Raw genomic sequence first — 14233 nt, 5'->3', positions numbered from 1 at the left:
CCATCACCGAAACAAAGCCTCACAGCTGCCACCAGACGAAGCACAGGCGGGGCCGCTGGAACTCATTCGGGCCGGAGACCGTTCTTCAACTTTAGAAACCGTGCAGCATGCTCACCCACAGCATCTCCCAACTCCGCTTCTGTCGACCAGCCGCTCCACCCTAGGCCCCCGCCTGGGGTCCTCCATGCTGGGCCCCCCGCCTGGGGTCCTCCGCCCTGGGCCCCCCGCCTGGAGTCCTCCGTGCTGGGCCCCCCGCCTGGGGCCCTCCGCCCTGGGCCCCCCGCCTGGGGTCCTCCGCGCTGGGCCCCCCGCCTGGGGTCCTCCGCTCTGGGCCCCCAGCCTGGGGTTCTCTGTGCTGGGCCGCCCACCTGGGGTCCTCCGTGCTGGGCCCCCCGCCTGGGGTCCTCCGTGCTGGGCCTCCCGCCTGGGGTCCTCTGCCCTGGGCCTCCAGCCTGGGGTCCTCCGCCCTGGGCCCCCCGCCTGGGGTCCTCCGCCCTGGGCCTCCCGCCTGGGGTCCTCCGTGGTGGGCCTCCCGCCTAGGACACTCTCCTCTGGGTCCTCCATGCTGGGCCCCCCACCTGGGGTCCTCCGTGCTGGGCCCCCCACCTGGGGCCCTCCGCCCTGGGCCACCTGCCTGGGGTCCTCCGTGCTGGGCCTCCCACCTCGGACACTCTCCTCTGGGCCTTCCACCCTGGGCCTTCTGCACTGGGCCCTCCACACTGACATTCCCCGTGAGCAGCCGAGGTGTGGAGCAGCCCGTTCACACAGCACCGAGCAGGGCTGAGCTGCTGAGAATCTCGCAGCCTCCCCTGGGGTTCATTAACCCACTCCCTGAGCTCTCTCACCTGATGTGTCAGCGGCAGCTGCCAAGGTCCGCGCATGCTCAGCTCACACTGCCCGGGTGATTGACGGGAGCTTCTGACCAATAGTGAGCCGGCGGCGGGTCCTCCAACCAATCGGGGAGCCCGAGGGGTGGGACTAGCACCGGCTGATTGTCTGATCCGCAGGGCAGCGAGTTTCTCCAGTCCCTTGTTCGGGGCCCCGGGAGGCTGTGGGCCTTTATTCCCCGCATTGGACACAAGGCTCTTTGTCTCACAACACACTGGCTCAGGTTTTAATAGAGACTTTTTAAATTCATCAATAAAAGCAGATAAATCTCGTGGAACGAAATACTTAATATTTGGGAGTAAAAATACTGTTATTTTTCCTCTGTGGAATTTGTTAGTTTCTGACAATAACAACGATTTGTATTTATAGAACGTATTTAATGTAGTAAAATGTCCCAACATGCTTCACGGGAGCGTTATAAAACAAAATTTGACACCAGGTACAAACCAAGCATATTCCCATAAGGAGGAAAGATGGGGCGTCCAAAGCTCAAGCTCCCTGGATGACAAAGGATGTAGACGTTAGAATAAAACAGAAAAAGGAGGTTTACGACAAATGTCAGGTACAGAATACAGTCAAAAACCAGGAGAGTACAGAGAATGGGGGGAAATTGAAAAAGGATATATGAAAGACTTGCATTTATATAGTGCCTTTCACGACCACCAGACATCTCAAAGCTCTTTACAGCCAATGAAGTACTTTTGAAGTGGAGTCATTGTTGTAATGTGGGAAACACGGCAGCCAATTTGTGCTCAGCAAGCTCCCACAAACAGCATTGTGATAATAACCAGGTAATCTGTTTTTGTTATGTTGGTTGAGGGATAAATATTGGCCAGGACACCGGGGATAACTCCCCTACTCTTCTTCAAAAGAGTGCCATGGGATCTTTTACATCCACCTGAGAGAGCAGACGGAGCCTCAGTTTAAAGTCTCATCAGAAACAGTGCAGCACTCCCTCAGCACTGCACTGGAGTGTCAGCCTAGCTTTATCTGCTCAAGTCCCTGGAGTGGGACTAGAACCCACAACCTTCTGACTCAGAGAGCAAGTGTGCTACCCACTTTTTTTTAATATTATACTTTATTGAACATTAAGAACATTTACAACATCGTGATCATTTCATTGTATGATACAAATCAATTCCACCGCCCTGCACAGCCATTCCGCCACCACATTTTAACATCAAAACCTGAAGTTTAATTTATCACCTGTAACATATATTAATCGATTGTACTTTAAAAATTGTTTGTAAAATACGGTCCTTAAATTCCTTTCTGAATAAAACATCCACAGAGCCTTATAATGGTCTTTTAGCTTATATTTAAAATACTCTTTTAGATTGATTCTCCTCCCCTTAAAAAACAGAGCATTCCTTCTTTGCACAATCACGAATCTAGCCAAACTGAACATTAAATAAATTGCCGCTCCGCTGGACTCTGGCAGACTCTCCTGCAATCCCCATCTCAAAATTGAGTCCCACGGGATTCCCATTCTCGCTGTTCAGTCCCCACCCAGCAAAAAAGCTTCACACAACTGTCGAACATGGTACTTAAAGTCATTTAACTGTGGACATAACACCAGTAAATGGGGCAGAGTCTCATCCTGTGTCCCACACACTGGGCAAGTTGCCGCCTCCACTCGTCCAATCTTGCACAAGACCGTTATGGTAAAAATCCAGTTATGAGCCAATTTGAAATCCAGTTCAACCCATTCTGGGCATTTAAAATTTGCCCACACTCCCTTCCAAATGCTGTTGAAGTCCAGCTGTGGGTATATACTCTGCCAAAACTCCTGACCAGCAGGTGTCTTGAATCTCCATTCTCTGAATAGCTCATAGAAATCTCGAGTATTACAGTTGTCAAATTGGACTAACTCTCCCCCTTTCTCCAGTACAAAGCTTGGAAAAGCAGGACGCATTTTACTTCCTTTGGAGATTTCCGCATTTATTTCTTCCATCCAATCCTGTGGCATTGCCCTCACAATCTTCTCATACATAATTCCTATTGCTTTTCCTTCTACCTCCTGATCCTCCTCCCACACCATGTCCCTCACTATCGCTTCCGGCAACCAACCTGGAATCACCTCGTATAATACATCTTTCACCGATATAATCCCAGCTTTTATAAAAGCTTGATTAAATAAAACCTCTCCTTCGATGTTGACCCACCTGTTCAAAAATAAGGGCTGTTCTAAAAATTCCTCAGCCCCCTTGGGCATAAACTGCACACTTTTTAAAAATTGGGCCCAAGTCTCTACAACCCCCGAATAAAACCTAGGGAGAAGTTTAATCGATTTCAAAAACCTATTATTGTATTCCATATACAATATCCCCTGCCCTCCTATCCCACTTCATTTAAAAAAATGCTCAAAACAACTCTTCCAAAAACTTGAATTTGACTTCTGAAGAAATCTCTTCACCCATTTGATTCTAAAGGATTTTTTCTTCAAATCAATATCTGGGAAGTTGAGTCCTCCCTGATTTCTCCGTCCAATGATGGTATTGTAAGCCACCATGGCTGGTTTCCCTTCCCATAAAAACCTCACACAAGCCTCTCGGATGGACTTTTCTGCCCACTCAGGAATATCCTCCACCGTCAATAAGTACCATAGCTTAGATAGCAGGAGATCAGACACTACTGTCGCTCTTCCTTGCACTTTCAACCACCTTCTTTCCCATCTTCCCAAAATCTTTTTAATTTTCATAACCTTCGGTTCCCAATTTAATCGATCCACTTCTTCCCTGTCTTTCTTGCACCCCATATGCACCCCCAGAACTTCCAAAACCTCCACCACCTTAAAGGGACATTCCCCCAACCATTCCCCCCTACCCCTCCCTGCAACCAGGCATTGGGACTTACTATAATTCACTCTGGCACCTGAAGCTCTACAATATTCCTCCACTACCTCCATAGCTTTCCTCACTGACTCCCCATTTCTCAATGTTAAGGTTGTGTCATCTGCATATTGGTGTATCACCGACACCAGCCCAGAACTGGGTACCACAATCCCAACTACACCTTGTTTCTTTCGCATCATGTAACCTAATGGTTCTGCTACCAATGTGTACAGCAGTGGGGACAGGGGACAACCCTGTCTCACTGATCTCTGTATCGGAAAATACTTAGATAAAAAACCATTACATTTAACACAGCTAAATATGTTTGAATAAAAAATCCTTATCCACTGAATGAAATTTTCCTTGAAACCAAATGCTTCCAAAACCTTCAATAAAAACTCATGAGAGACCCTATCAAAGGCTTTCTCTTGATCTATCTTTAATACATAAGCCTCCCTCCCACTCTCTTCCATGAGTTCTATTGTAAGAATTTGCAATAATTTACAGTTCTGAAGATCAATTTTTTTGATTAAGGAATCCCTGGGCAATGTGCTTTTAAATTTCCAGGGATAAAAATGGCTGTCACCACATGGCCGAAGACAAAGGACAATGCTTTGTTTACAAAGCAACTGAATGCTATTAGCATTTGTTTGTATATCGAGTGGATACATCTATACTGCAGAAGAGACTTTTGTACCTTGAATGGGTAACGTTAAGATTTGAATGGGTTTTAAATCACCCAGCACTGGACAATAGGGCTGTTGCATTCTCTTTGTTTCAGCCCAGGGAGCTCCGGAAGACACATTAACCCAGTCTAACCACTTTGAGTTAGCCAATCACAGCTTTCTCTTGTGTATTGGACCCTTTGGGTGGGGAATTTTGCACACAGCCCTTGCAAGGCAGAATGGCAGGGGCCTCACCAGGTATAAAGATAGTGGCTGAGAAGCTATCTGGCTCTCTTACTTCGCTGGACCAAAGGTGAGCAGAGTGTTCTGACTCCTCAGCATAGCAACCTAGTTAAGGAGTTTGGGGGATGGTGATTTAAGGGAATTGCTAAGATTGTTTAAATAACATTGTAGCCATTGTATCCCTTGTTTTCACCATCTGCAATCCCCGGTTATATAGTTTTACAATTTTACTGTGTTCGTGTGGGATAGTTTGATATTTTGATTATAGTTTCTTTTAGTTAATAAAACTTGATTGTTTTTTCTCTCATCCAAACTACGTGTCTGTTTTAATATCAATAATTATAAGCCCTGCAGTCAGAACTGAAGGTGGGGTAGCGATTCGAAACCGCTGTTTTAAAATTGGTTTTATTGAATTGGTCTGAGTGCAGGCAAAGGCTGCAAGACCAGGAAAATTACTTTAAACCAGTTTAAAGAAGCCCCCAAACCCTTACACTATCGCATCTCGGATTGAGACCACAGAGTCTGCGATGTCCCGGCCTATGACTCCATAGGACTGAGAGGGCCAAACTATCTCCGGTAGTACCTCCTTCAAACGATTTGCCATAACCCTCGCCAAGATCTTATAATCCACATTTAATAGTGTGATGGGCCTCCAATTCTTCAGATCCTGTCTATCCCCTTTATTTTTATAAGCTAAGCTTATGATACCTCTCCTCATAGATGGGGCCAGGCTTCCCTCAATTTTAATTTCCTTAAAAACTTCTAAGAGCAATGGACTTAAAATCTCGAAAAATTCCTTATAAAATTCTGCACTTAGTCCATCGGACCCTGGGCTTTCCCCCCTGTTCATTCCACTTATTGCTATTTTTATTTCCGCTAATCCTACTTCTTTATCACACATGCTTCTCTCATCCTCCTTTAAACCCTTTTCAATAAAAGCAGTAACCTTCTCCATCTCCAAATTGGAAATGTCTTCTTTTGTATATAGCTCTTGATAAAAGCTGCTAGCCGCCTCCAAAATCTCCTCACTTTCATGAATGATCTTCTCCCCAACCTTCAACTCTTCAATTAACGATAATCTCTGTCACAGCTTCTCTTGCTCTAGAAAATATCTAGTGCATCTTTCACCCTCCAATGCATCTCTAGCCTTTGCACGGAGAATGGCCCCCTTGCATTTTTCAGCTTGCACTAATTCCCACTCTTCCTTTAGCACCCGGAACTTAGTCTCAGCTCCCTTATCCCCTCTGTCAACTGCTTTACAGACATCCGTAAACATAAGAACATAAGAAATAGGAGCAGGAGTAGGCCAATCGGCCCCTCGAGCCTGCTCCGCCATTCAATAAGATCATGGCTGATCTGATCCTAACCGCCAATCCACTATCACAGAACAATCTCCTGAATCTAACAGAATTAGACACATGAAATAGGAGCAGGATCAGACTACACAGCCCCTGGGCCCGCTCCGCTAATCACAGGGCCATGACCGATCCGAACCTAGACTCATGTCCAAATTCCTGCCCGCTCCCCATAACCCTTAATTCCCTTTACTTCTAGGAAACTGTCTATTTCTGTTTTAAATTTATGTAATGATGTAGCTTCTACAGCTTTTTGGGGCAACATATTCCATGGAGCTACCACCCTCTGAGTGAAGTAGTTCCTCCTCATCTCAGTTTTGAAAGAGCAGCCTCTTATTCTAAGACTATGCCCCCTAGTTCTAGTTTCACCCATCATCGGGAACATCTTCCCCACCTCCACCCGATCCAACCCCTTCACAATCTTATATCTTTCAATAAGATCGTCTCTCATTCTTCTGAACTCCAATGAGTAGAGTCCCAATCTACTCAACCTCTCCTCATATGTCCATCCCCTCATCCCCAGGATTAACCGAGTGAACCTTCTTTGTACTGACTCGAGAGCAAGTATGTCCTTTCTTAAGTATGGACACCAAAACTGTACGCAGTATTCCAGGTGCGGTCTCACCAATACCTTGTACAACTGAAGCAATACCTCCCTATTTTTATATTCTATCCCCCTAGCAATGAAAGCCAACATTCCATTGGCCTTCTTAATCACTTGCTGCACCTGCATACTAACCTTTTGAGTTTCATGCACCAGGACCCCCAGATTCCTTTGTACTTCAGTACTTTCCAGTTTCTTGCCATTAAGATAATAACTTGCTCTACGATTTTTCCTGCCAAAGTGCATAACCTCACACTTTCCAGTATTGTATTCAATCTGCCAAATCTCTGCCCACTTACTTAGCCTGTCTATGTCCCCTTGCAGGTTTTTTATGTCCTCCTCACTCACTACTTTCCCTCCCATCTTAGTATTGATGCGCTATCAATTACTCATAAAAGACGGAGAGTTAGGAGAGTAACTAAAAGGCTTTTATTAACAAAGAACAGAGCATGCCTCTCGTGGTTGACTGGTTTCCAAGAAGGCAGGGGGCTGCAGAGCAGTCACCTTTATACCTGGGCATGTGGGTGGAGCCAGGGGTGGAGCCAGCTGAGGCATGCATAGATACAACAGTGTGCAACAACAACAACAACGGTGAACAACAATAACAGTGGTTTACCACATTCACCCCTTGTTTAAAATTGAGTCCGGCGGGGTGAAGTGTACTAAAGGTTCGTGTAAGTAAGTCTATCAGGTGGCCTTGTATGCCGTCCTGATCGTCGTGGTGGCGGCGGTGATGGTGCAGCATCCAACGTTGAATCTGGTGTCTCATTGAGTGGTTGGGTGGTCAATGACGGGTCCTGGGGCTGCGGCATGCCGTCTACAGGGGTTGGGTTGTGGGTAGTGGTGGATGGCAATGGTAGTGTTTCAGGGGCACCCGAAGGTGCGAGGTCTCGTATGGAGACTGTGTCCTCCCGCCCGTCTGGGTACGCCACGTAAGCATACTGGGGGTTGGCGTGGAGGAGGCTCACCCTCTCGACCAGGGGGTCCATTTTATGGGACCTCACATGCTTCCGCAGTAGGATGGGTCCTGGAGACATCAGCCATGTCGGTAGCGAGGTCCCCGATGTGGACTTCCTGGGGAAAGTGAACATGTTTTCATGGGGGGTGGCATTAGTGGCCGTACAAAGCAGTGACCGAATGGAGTGGAGCGCCGCAGGGAGGACCTCCTGCCAGCGAGAGGTCGGAAGGCCCTTAGATTTTAAGTTTAAGAGGATGGCCTTCCAAACCGTCGCGTTCTCTCTTTCCACCTGGCGTCGCTCTCCACTTGGAAAGGGATGGACTCATCCACTGCGTGCATTGTGGCCTTCGCAATATCTCTTTTTATGAGAGTGAAGGCTGCACATGCCTCTGCTGTCAGGGGGAAGGAGGTGGACTTGATGAGGGGTCTGGCTTTGTCTGCATAGTTGGGCACCCACTGAGCATAGTAAGAGAAAAACCCTAGGCATCTCTTCAGTGCTTTTTGGCAGTGGGGGAGGGGGAGCTCCATAAGGGGGCGCATTCTGTCGGGGTCGGGGCCGATGACTCCGTTCTGCACTACGCAGCCAAGAATGGCGAGGCGCGTGGTGCGAAACATACATTTGTCCTTGTTGTATGTTAGATTCAGCCGCTGGGCCGTACGGAGGAATTTCTCTAGGTTAACGTCATGGTCCTGCTGGTCATGGCCACAGATGGTGACGTTGTCTAGATAGGGGAAGGTGGCCTGCAGCGCGTTCTGGTCAACCATTCGGGCCATCTCCCTTTGGAAGACCGAAACCCCGTTGGTGACGCCGAAGGGGACTCGGAGGAAGTGGTAGAGACGACCGTCAGCTTCAAAAGCTGTGTACTGGCGGTCCTCAGCCCTGATGGGGAGCCGGTGGTATGCCAACTTCAGATCAATCGTCGAGAACACCCGGTATTGTGCTATCTGATTGACCATGTCAGATATGCGGGGGAGTGGGTATGCATCTAACTGGGTGTAGCGATTGATCGTCTGGCTGTAGTCAATAACTAGGCACTGTTTTTCACCAGTCTTCACTACCACCACTTGTGCTCGCCATGGGCTAGTGCTACCCTCAATAATCCCTTCCTTCAGGAGTCTTGCTACTTCGGATTTAATGAAGCTCCTATCCCCGGCACTGTACCGCTTGCTTTTGGTAGCGATGGGCTTACAGTCGCGGGTGAGGTTAGCGAACAAGTGGGGGGGGGAGACTTTAAGCATGGAGAGGCTGCAAATGGTGCGCGGCGGGCGATTTAAAAGCTGCTGGCTGCAGACTGTGAGTGGGGGGAGGGGTCCGCCGTACGCTAATGTGACACTTTTAAGGTGGCACTGAAAATCCAAAACCCAGTAGAACGGCAGTGCAGAGATGGGGCAGGACAAGAAGTTTAAAATTTTTGTATTCTGTGCCCCTTACTGAAAGGGTCACTAGAGAGTAGCCACCAACGTCTGCTGAATGGGATTTGGAAGCCATAGAGATCCGATGGCGCGTTGGCAGGACCGGGAGAGAGTCACTGCGCACCGTGTCAGGGTGGATAAAGCTCTCCGTGCTCCCGCTGTCGAAAAGGCAGGTAGTGGCGCGGCCGTTTACCGTAATGTCCATCATGGACCTGGACAGTTGGTGAGGGAGAGATTGGTCCAGCGTCACGGAGGCCAGCGTATGGTCGAGCGAGTCGCTGTGGTCAGACGAGGCGGTGGTTGAGTCCGGGTCACCCGCGATTGGAGTTGGAGGCGTCCAAGATGGCGGACAAAATGGCTGCGCCCATGATCCCGATCCCCACGCGGCTGGAGGTGTCCAAGATGGCGGACAAGATGGCTGCTCCCACGGTTCACACGCGGCGCTGCTGGCGTTAGCGGTTTTACCTTTGCAGGTGCTGACGTAGTGTCCTTTCTTCCCGCAGCCAGAGCAGGTAGCGTTTTTCGCCGGGCAGCGTGCTCTGGGGTGTTTTGCCTGGCCACAAAAGTAACATTTCGGGCCCTTGGACATCGCTGCAGCAGTTGGTGCCGGGGGGTGGCGGTCCCATGACCCAAGGTTGCGGTGTCCACGGTGCGGAGCGGTTAGGGGAGAATGCGTCCATATTCCGGTGGGCCGCGTCTAGCGAGAGCGCGAGGGACACTGCCTTCTTCAGGTCGATTTCGCCCTTCTCCAACAGTCTCTGCCGGGAGTCGTCGGACTTGAGGCCCGCAACGAAAGCATCTCGGATAAGTCCCTCCGTGTGTGTCGCGGCCGATACCTCTTTACAATCGCAGGCTTGGCCGAGTATCTGTAGTGCCCGTAGGAATGCCTCCACCGATTCCCCGGACTGCTGTTTGCGGGATCTCAGGAGGTGTCTGGCATAAACCGTATTTACCGGGCGTGTGTATTGTCCTTTTAGCAGATCGATAGCTGCCGCGTAGGTAGTCGCATCCTGGATGAGCGTGTAGACTTGGTGGCCCACCTTGGAGGCCAGGATTTTTAGTTTGTTTCCATCTAGTGTCACGGCTGAGGCTTCCAGGCAAGCTTCGAAGCAACGCAGCCATTGTGCGAACTTGGTAGACGAACCCGCCTCTTGAGGGTCTAGGTCCAGGCATGTTGGTCTGAGGGCATGCAGCAGCGCCTGCTGCTCAGCGTTTGGTGCCGTCATTTGCTGCAGCGCCTGCTGCTCAGCGTTTGGTGCCGACATTTTGTTTTTGTTAATAAAATTGATGCGCTATTAATTACTCATAAAAGACGGAGAGTTAGGAGAGTAACTAAAAGGCTTTTATTAACAAAGAACAGAGCATGCCTCTCGTGGTTGACTGGTTTCCAAGAAGGCAGGGGGCTGCAGAGCAGTCACCTTTATACCTGGGCATGTGGGTGGAGCCAGGGGCGGAGCCAGCTGAGGCATGCATAGATACAACTGTGTGCAACAACAACAACAACGGTGAACAACAATAACAGTGGTTTACCACAAGTATCATCTGCAAACTTTGATATGTTACACTCGGTCCCCTCCTCCAAATTGTTAATATAGATTGTAAAGAGTTGGGGACCCAGCACTGACCCCTGCGGAACACCACTAGTTACTGATTGCCAGTCTGAGAATGAACCATTTATCCCAACTCTCTGCCTTCTGTTAGATAGCCAATCCTCTATCCATGCCAGAATATTACCCCCAATCCCGTGATTTTTTATCTTAAGCAATAATCTTCTGTGTGGCACCTTGTCAAATGCCTTTTGTTTATATTCTCTTCTCGATGCCGGTTAGCTGCCGCCCTCTTTTTTCCCATAACGTACCGAAAAAACTTTTACCTCATATTTGAAATTGTCCCACCAAACTCTTCTTTCTTTCAATAACAAAAGTTCCTTCTGAGCATTCTTTATTATATTTATAATCCCTTCTTTATAAGCACTTTCCTTCAGGTATTGATTGTTTAAAATCCACACCCCTGAACCGATCTTAACTCTGCTGTTCCTAATTCTAAGAACCAAAGCCGAGTGATCACTAAAAAATACTTTTTTATAATAAATCTCTATCACCTCCGAACTTAACCCTTCCTGCATTAACAAAAAATCTATTCGGCTCTGTTTTAAAACATCACCCACCCAACCTGCTCTGGAGAACTCCCTTTTTATGGGGTTCCGGTCCCTCCATAAGTCTCTCAAATTTAAATTTGCCATCATTTTTATAATCATCCCTCTGGAGTTATCCTCTTTAAAGGTCATCTGGGCTGAAATGTCCATCCAAGATAAAAATACATTAAAATCCCCCACTATACAAGGATTTTCCACCTCTGCCACTTCAGTGAATAACCCCCGAAAAAACTCGCGACGCTTGCAATGGTCGTTCGGTGCATAGATATTAAAACGATCACAATTAAATCCCTCCAATTTTACCCTTAGCCGTAAAAATCTCCCCTCAGTGTTCTTGTCCACCAAGGCAACATTCTCTTCTATGGACGGACTCACCAAAACAGCCACCCCTCTACGGTTATTGTTTGCACAACTTGCAAACACCTCTCCCTTCCAAACCGTCTGAACTCTCCTCATCCCAAAAGGTTTCTTGCAGACCCAACAAGTCCGTGCCTTTAAAACCCTGCAACAACTGCTGCAATTTCTTCTCACCCCTCAGTCCGTTCACATTGATCGAGACCAATGTAATCATGGATCCAAAGAAGGGAAGTATGCCCAATAATCTCCCCATCATTTAATCTCTGGCTCTTCCCTCCTCTCGTGCTCCTTCTCAACTTTTCGGGCAGCTGTTGCTTTTTCCTGCAGCCTCCGACTCTTTTTCACCTCCTGTTTGACCCCTCCCTGCTGTTTCAGCCTCTTCCTTGCCTTAAGTTTGGACCCAGGAGCTGCCCTTTCTCCCTCCTTCTGCCCCTCACTAACCTTTCCCTTTCCACATGATGCCACCCCATCCCCGACTTCCATGTCTCTGTCCCCCTCTAATTCCTCACACTCAAGCTCTTCTGCAACCCCCTGTGCCTGCTCCCCGTCAGATACATAATCCTGCTCCCCGTCAGATACTTCATCTCCCATAGAGTCTTCCTGCTATCACAGTTTCTCCCACTGTGCCGCCCCCTTCGACCACGTCTCTACCTCTGACCCTTGCACCCTGTTCCCTCTCTCCATGGGACAATGGTGCACCTAAATTGTTCCCTTCTGACGTCTCTATCTCGCCGATCCCATTCTGCTGTCCCTTTAAGGCTGCTGCCTCTTGCACCCTCTCCCCACCCTGCCCCCTCCCGCTCACCAAAATATCCGACTCCCCGCCTTTCCCCAGAGCACTCACTTCCACCACACACCCCGCTCCTGCCTCCTCTCCCCCCGCAGACATCAGACTCCCCAGGGGGAGCTGAACTACACTAAGGCTCGAGTCTGCACTTGACCCTTGCTGCCCGCTGCTGTCTTTGTTCCCCTCCATAGCACTCGCCATGTTTTCCGCCATCTCCATCTCGATCTCCGCTCCGCCAACCTCTGCCTCTTCCTGTGCTCCTTTTTCCTTCATTTTACCGGCTGTGTCCTCCGACTGCACCGCACCTCCGGCCGTTCCACACTCCTCTCCTGCTCCTTCTCCCATCTCATCACTCATTTCGCTCCCTTCTGCCACACACTCACAGCGGGCGGGGCCTTTACGACACACCCCACAGCTCTCCGCCTTGCAGCTCCGCGCGATATGTCCCGACTCACCGAAATTGTAACAATACAAATCATGACAGTTTCTCACGAGATGGTCATGTCCCAGACAATAGTAACACACCTTTACTTGGTTATCATGCAGCACACGAAAGTACTGTACTCCTTCCAGTGTCTCGAACTTCATACTGTAAGGCAAAGACCTCACCCCCTCTGGAAACCGCACCTTTACATATCGGGTTCTGTCTGCTACCTGTGTTCCCGGATAGTACCTCCTCTTTATTTCGGAACAGATTTTAATGTCCCACAACTCCAACTTTTTGCTCAGCACTTCGTCCTCGATGTACACAGGCAAGTTCAAAAATGAAACCACCACCTGCTTTGAATATAGCAGAGTCACCTCCAAAAATTTCTCCCCAACTTTCAGACTGAGCAGCAGTTTTTCCACCTCCTCATGGCCACTGACCGTCACCTCAAATCCCACATTTGGTTTTGGTCGGCAGGCAAAACAGCTTCCCTCACCACAGTCCTCATGAACCGCCTGGATTATATCCCAGGCTTGAATCTTCTTATCTTCACATTGCACCACCACCGTATTTTCTTTACCAAACCTCCTGAGGTCCCGGCCCAAATCTTTGGGCCTTTTTTTTCCCCTTCCCACCACAGTTTCTTCCCTAATAAAATTCCTCTCGGGAATATTGTCCTCTGAGGGGCTCGGCACTCCGGACCCCTCAGCAGCCATCTGGCTGTTTTTTGTGGGCCAAAAAGGCCCTAAAACCTGAAAACAACACCCCAAAACCCATCACCAACTTTTTACAAAACTTCCTCCAACTCCCAACTGCAATTAGGCAACCAGTCACACCTGGCTCACTCCTAGCCCACCTAGAGAGTGCGACCCACTGAGCCCCAGCTGGCACAAGGGAGAGAAGACAAGAAAAGATTAGTGGGTAATGTAAAAGGGAACCCAAAAATCTTTTATAAACATATGAAAAGTAAAAAGGATAGTTAAAGGAATGGTGGGGCCGATTAGGGACCAAATAGGAGCTCATCATACGGAGGCAAAGGGCATGACTGAGGTACTGAATGAGTACTTAGCATCTGTCTTCACAAAAGAAGAGGATGAAGTTAATGTCGCAGTAGAGGAGGGGGGAGTAGAGAAATTGGATAAAAATGGATAGAGAGGGGCTAAATAGGTTGTCATCACTCAAAGTTAACAAGTCACCCAGTCCAGGTGGATGCATCCTAGATTGCAGAGGGAAGCTAGGGTGGAGATAGCAGAAGCTCCGACCACAAGCTTTCAATCTCCCTCAGATATATGGGAGTGGTGCCAGATGACTGGAGAATTGCAAATGTTACACCCTGTTTAAAAAAAGGGAAGAGGGATAAACCTGGTAACTACAGGCCAATCAGTCTAATGTCAGTGGTGTAGGTGGGCATCCTTTACCTGGTTTACGGTAATTTACCTGGTCAGGCAGCCTTTGCTACTGCACTGTGACCAATTCCAATCAGCGGTTTTGAATCGCTAAACGCCCCCCCTCCCCCGCCTCCAGTTCTGACTGGAGGAACTTATAAT

This window comes from Somniosus microcephalus, unplaced genomic scaffold (assembly GCF_052327205.1).
Source record: "Somniosus microcephalus isolate GS21.2 unplaced genomic scaffold, FLI_Smic_1.0 scaffold309, whole genome shotgun sequence".
Classification (NCBI taxonomy): domain Eukaryota; kingdom Metazoa; phylum Chordata; class Chondrichthyes; order Squaliformes; family Somniosidae; genus Somniosus; species Somniosus microcephalus.
The sequence above is the reverse complement of the archived record's forward strand: the minus strand, read 5'-3'. Positions refer to the sequence as shown.